The following is a 6,724-nucleotide window of genomic DNA, read 5'->3' as shown; positions in this document are numbered from 1 at the left end:
CCACACACACACACATTGGGCTTCAGGTTTCTTCAGGGTTAGGAACATCTTCTCTCACTGAGGCCAAATCAAGCAGTTGTCTGCTGTTTGTGTGTCAGGAGCCTAGGACCAGATAGTTTATGCTGCTTGGTTGGTGCCTTACTGTCTGAGAGATCTTGGGGGTCCAGGTTGGTTGAGACTGCTGGTCTTCCTATGGGGTCACCCTCCTTCTCAGCTTCTCCCAGCTTTTCTCTATATTCATAAGTATCTGAAACTGCAGTTGCTTGTTGGGCCTCTCAGAGGACCAAATCCTTAGTCATCAGGGAAATGCAAATCAAAATGAACCTGAAATTCCACTTTACACAAATTAGAATGGCTAAGATAAAAACTCAGGTGACAGCACATGTTGGCAAAGATGTAGAAAAAGAAGAACACTTCTCCATTCCTGGTGGAGTTGCAACTGGTACAACCCACTCTGGTAATCAATCTGGAAGTTCCTCAGAAAATTGGAAATAGTTTTACCTGAATACCAAGCTATACCACTCATGGACAAAAGATGCTCTACCATGCCACAGGAGCACATGCTCCACTACATTCATAGCAGCCTTATCTATGATAGTCAGAAGCTGGAAACAACCCAGATGTCCCACATGGAAGAACTGATATAGAAAATGTGGCTCATTCATACAATGAAATACTACTTAGCTGTTAAGAATGAGTTTTGCAGGCAAATAGATGGAAGTAGAAAATATTATCCCAAGTGTAGTAACTCAACTTGCTTCTTCAATCATGGTGGTTTTATTTTTTCACAGTAAGAGGAACCCTAACAAACCAGAATGTTTTTAGATTGTAATATAATTATATCATTTCCTCCCTTCCCACTGCTCTTTCCAAACTCTCCTATGTACACCCATAGTTTCTCCTTTCAAGTTCAAAGTTCATAGTTTCTTTTTCTTTATGGTTGGTGTGCGTGCATGTGTGTGTGTGTGTGTGTGTGTGTGTGTGTGTGTGTGTGCGCGTGTGTGTGTATATGTGTGTGTGTTTCTCCAGGTCTCAACATTCCTTAGTTGCCTATTTTTCTTCATCTATGGTCAAGGCCTTCTGGGGTTTCCTCTTTCATGTTAACAAGTCTACTGATGTTGTTCATGTAGATTATGTAGCCCAGTCCCAACTGAAAAGTCTTCAATACAAGACCTGCACCTCAGACTTAAGGATTTTTGGAATAGGGGATGGAAACACTGGAAGAGCCAAAACAGTTTGCTGTGATTTATTTCTTCTAGACAGGTCAAAAGTTATACCCATAAAAGCTCATCAACATGGATATTATTGTTTTTATAATTTAAAATTTAATGTAATTCTAAATTTTCTTTCTTTACCTGAATGTCCAAAAAATATAGAATTTCATTTTACATTAGAATCATTAGAATATATCTCAGTATTTATAATATTGATTACATTTTCTAAGTGGTACTTTTTACCATAAAATTATTTTAACATTGTGTTAAGTTTTGAACTTCAATTAACATTTTTGACAAACAAGTTCTCAATCTAATGTACATATTTTAAATTTTTGAAAGGATAACTTATGCATCTCTGACCTACTTTGTTTTAGGAGTTTGCCATTATTTACTTTAGTAATAGTCTCATTTTCACTCGGACTTTCCTTTTATTTGCTTGTCTTTCTCAGATTCATCTGTGCTCATTTATTTCACACTCAGACAGCTACCATCATTTTTGAAGTTTTGCCATGCATTTTGTACATATGCTCTTTTTCTAGTTCTCTCTCTCTCTCTCTCTCTCTCTCTCTCTCTCTCTCTCTCTCATTCTTTCTTTTTTCTTTCTTTTTCTATTCAGTACAAATGCACATTAGGTCTCTTGAATACGACTTCTGTACCAGAGTAACTTCTTAATATAAAATTATCAGTTTATAGACATTCCTTACAAATTACTGATAACATTCACAGTATTTTTTCACGTAGTTGTATGTACGATCTAGCTTATGTTCATTTCAGCTTCTGTGTGTTATAACTACAAACTACACTTTAGACATAGTATTCAAGGGTACCATGATACTTTTATTATTTCCTTCCTCTTATAGATATATCCATACATGTTAAAATAAATCTTGCACAGGTAACAGGGCTCAAGCAGTAAAAGTATTTCTCTCCCAAGCCTAACCATGTGAGTCTGATCCAAGAACCCATGTATGTGTTAAAGGAAAGTACCAACCCCATAAAGATTTCCTGAGAGCCATGCCATACCTGCGCTCACCTCACATGAATCAAACATATAAACACACACACACACACACAAACACACACACACAATTCAATAATGAGCTAAGTAAATACAAAAATAGTTTACTCTATGTAACATTCATAGGTTTATATCTGGTGTTAAATGGGGTTTTCTCAAGGCATGCATGTATATATGCAAATATATAAAGACAAAGAAATTAAGTAAATGCGTATTTAAAAGAACTCTGAATAAAAAGGAAAAGCAGAGGAGACAGAAGGAAAGAGAGGTGAAACAGGAGAAAGTAACTCACAGAAAGACACAGAGATATAGAGGTCGAAAAATAGTTGCTATGGAGAACTGCCCCAAGATATAAGATGGAGACCAAGTAAATCTAGTGCTACAATCAACTCAGATCTGAAGATCTAATTTGGATTCTGTGGAAACCGGCAAATCCAGCTTGACGGTCAGAGAGGATGACACAAGATATCTCACTTTACGTAGGCCTCGAGACGAAGCAATGTTTAAACTTAGTTATCTGCATTGTCTCCTAACAGGAAACACTTCATTCACTCTCACACACTCATGGCTCCTCACAGGAAACAGGCCATTCACCACTGCCTTGTGCTCAGAGATAAATTTGCAAGATCAAAGACAGGTGTTCTCTTTCTTTGGTAGCAGAAAATAACATCTTCTAACTGTTATTTCAGTCATTGTTTGTAATTTCAAAACAATATTTAGAAATATTTTAAATTTTGGAACACTTTTTCTGAAAAAAAAAAACATTAAAATTTGTATTTGATTTTAATCAAAATGGATTCAACATACAGAATTTCACCATTGTGGGGAAAATAAATCTACTTGATTCATCAGCAGAGTACATTTTATTCAAAAGAAAAAATACAAATGCAGTGAATATGTATGATAAATTTGTAGTGTCAGTTGTCTTTGTTACACAAAAATAGGAGAGAAAAATTATTCAAGTTCCTCTATTGGGTCTCGACTTCCTATGGCTTAATGGTATCTGTTCCACTTTGTCTTTGCACTGCAGTGTATATTTTATGTTAATTTATTATGTTTAATAGGTGAGAGGTTTGTGTTTTGCCTTAGAAAAAAATGGTAAAATTTGCATTGCACAAGACCCGAGAGATGCTCTTATTTCTACTACAGAGTTCTGAAATGCATTGTCAGTGACACACCACACAGAAATATCACCTAAGTTATCCTTCTATGTTGCACAGAAATATGAGACCCTATGATTGCTGAATGGTTTTAGTTAATAAGACTATACCAATGTAAAATGAAACTTATCATGCTAGTATACTCTTACATGTAAAGAATGGAAAAAATAAGAATAAAATTTAGTACTTTAATATTCTCCCAAATGTTTTCAATTTAAATTTTATGAAATTTTTATAAAATACTTGTAAAAATATGTACCAATTGTTCTTGCCATGATATTTATAATAGTTTTTAACGTTTTGATTTTGCCTGTGAATTTATGGAACATTAATTATTAGCTATTTCATTCATTTAAGAAGACCTTTAACTCTTTACACATGTTTAATTCATACTGTAGTTATTCAGATCTTTTTCATTTAAATTTCTGTTCTGTGTATAGAAGTCTAAAACAATCCATGCCAGAGTATGACTTCTAATAGCTTACATTTGTACAGAAGCATATAATTAGTATATATTTTATACATCTCAATTAATATAGTAATATTTAAAATGCCTCTGGAGGTGGAATTGTGTAAGAGAATTGTAGATACCATGGCAGGCTGGTATTATTTTGTACATATAAGTGTGTGTGTGTGTGTGTGTGTGTGTGTGTTTATATGTCAGAATGGGTATATCTGTAATTACCAGCTTCCTACAGGACTTATAAAGGATAGAAGGGCATATAGATATTATCTTTATACAGTACACAGTATACAGCTTAAAAAGAAGTCTGTAGTAAAAAGGTATACTCATTAAACAAACAAAATAGCAAAAAAAAATACTTTGCCCATTTCATCTGGAAACTTATATTTCAGATAGACCTGTAAAATTATATGAACAGGAGGTCAATCAATGAATATTGAGTATTCATCTTCAATTCATTTTAAATGTGATGATAAGTATCCATATTTAAAGTTCTGCAATCCTTAGTTCAACATTTCTAATATCTTTTTATTTTTCAGTCAAATTACTCAATGTCAGGATAAAATCCACTACTACCTCACACTGATCCTAACTCGGCCATAGTCATCTCATGTCTATTCATGCCTTCCACCTCTGAGTTTTCCATTCTGCTGAATAATATATTATAGTTATACAGCATTTAAAAATAAGGTAAAGATGTATCATGATTGCTTTATTCCAAGTTGGGTCTCAGCTGTATGCTTAAATGTATTATGAAAAATGTTGCTTAGTAGCTGATAAGAATTATCAATCCTAAGACTTTCTATAATATTGGTCTACTAAGTCTATGTAGTTTCATTTATATAATATTGAAATTACCTATATTGCTTTTGTCCTACAGGAAGTTAAACTAAATTAAAGAAGATAATTCCCCAGAACCTTCTAAAGTGAGAAAAAAAGATAAACACCACAACATTACCAGAGTAGAAAAGAACATGTAATTGTTCTTTTACTTAATTTCATTTTAGCAATTCATTACTTTCCTCTAACGTAGTTAGAAACATATTTATCCTTTGGATTGGAGATTGCTTAGTGGGTAAAGGTGCTTGACATTAAAACTGAGGACATGTGTTTGATTAACGTGGTGCAAAGGGGAAAAAACAGATGTCTGAAAGTCCCCCATGGCAAAATGTATCAATATTCATACACATGCACACACATACAGACAAATAAATAAATAGATGAAATAGATGTAAATGTAAAAGAAATGTATTGGGTTGATAACTGTATTGATTTATCATATTCATGGATAAAATTTGAACATACTTTATATCCAAATTTAAAAATTAGATTCAACCAACTCAATAATTAGAAAATGGTAATAAGTGTTATACTATTTAGTGAGATCTTATTTATTAAAATTTGTGGACATTTGCTGGATAAATACTGCTAGCTTAAAAAAGGTATTTCATGGAAATGTTTAAGAGAGTTCATATCTATATTTATTTAGAGAATTTTTTTTCTTAGTCTAGAAAAATATCTCAAACAGCTATTGCAAAAGAAACTGGTTTCAGATCCTAGTACCAACATGGTAACTCACAACCACCAGTACCTACAGTTCCAGGGGATCAAATGCAAACAAAATAAAATGAATGAATAAATGTCTCTAAAACCAAAGCTTGTTTTCAAAGACATTAAAAATACTGAGTTAGGGCTTTAATGTAAAAAAATGTGCTTAGCATATCTAAAGCCTCTGGCTTAATCTCCAGCTGCATCTATACCCTCAATATACTGATGAAAAGAAAAACAAAAAACAAAAATACAACAACAACAAAAAAAAAAAACCCAAAAAAAAGACCTGTTTTAAAATATATTCTTGTTTTAGCACTGTCTGTATCTCTTAGTGAGGAACAACTACTTAGGCTGTTATTTAGTCAGCATCCAACCCAACAACAGAAGGCAGAATACACAGCTGTTTTGCATTCAACAGCAAGGGAAAATACTATGCACCAAAGTACAATATATGGCTATGATGAAAATAGAGAACATAGCCACGAATGAAGGGAATTCTCTCAACCCTTCAAACCTTAGCATCAGATCTACATGGGTCCTAGTATTTTCTCTCAGAAGAGATGGTCCAGGGTGCCTAGAGAGTGCAACAGTAGAGAGGGCTTAGGAGTGGACTTCTTTTATTCTTTGAGAGAACATTGGATGCACTTGAAATTGACAGACCATAAAATTTTATAGAACCTTTTGCCTTCTGAGCTATTAAGTGGCTGGTAAAAGGCAAAGGTTAATAAACTCCTCTTGCTCACTTTATGCTACTGCAAATTATTTCCCTCTCACTTGTGAACTTGCTAATGTTTTGTCTTAAGCATACTTCTTAAATCTGTCTTACTCTCTGCTTTACCACCATCCTAATGCAGACGATTAGCAATTTTAAAAATCGATTCTGAACCGCACCATTGCCAGCAGATTCAATATTTTTCTCCATAAAAATACGAAGACTTCAGTCTAATAAAATGTAAACGTAAATGAATTCGCTTGTTCCCCCCAAGCAGTGGAGAGTCTAAGCTCTTCCTTCTGAAGAATGCTGTGTAGCTCACATGCACAATTCAAATGTTGTCGAGGGAATAATAGATGATGCGCAGACAAAGAGAATGTAAAACTAAGACATTTCCTCTATCCCGATTTCTGCCTGTCTTTCCTGTTTGTGTCATTCATGCTGTAACCCCTACCCCAATGGAATAAGAGATATTTTATTTACCACAGCCCAGGAAGATGAATTCATATCATCCCAATACCATATTGCAATGTGGTAGCATTTTATGAAGTATTTCTGTAGGAGCAGAAGAAAAGTTAGTCATGAATACACTTTTGGAAAACT

The sequence above is a fragment of the Mus caroli genome, chromosome 16 (genome assembly GCF_900094665.2).
Source record: "Mus caroli chromosome 16, CAROLI_EIJ_v1.1, whole genome shotgun sequence".
In the NCBI taxonomy this organism is placed as follows: domain Eukaryota; kingdom Metazoa; phylum Chordata; class Mammalia; order Rodentia; family Muridae; genus Mus; species Mus caroli.
This window is presented reverse-complemented; position numbering follows the sequence as displayed.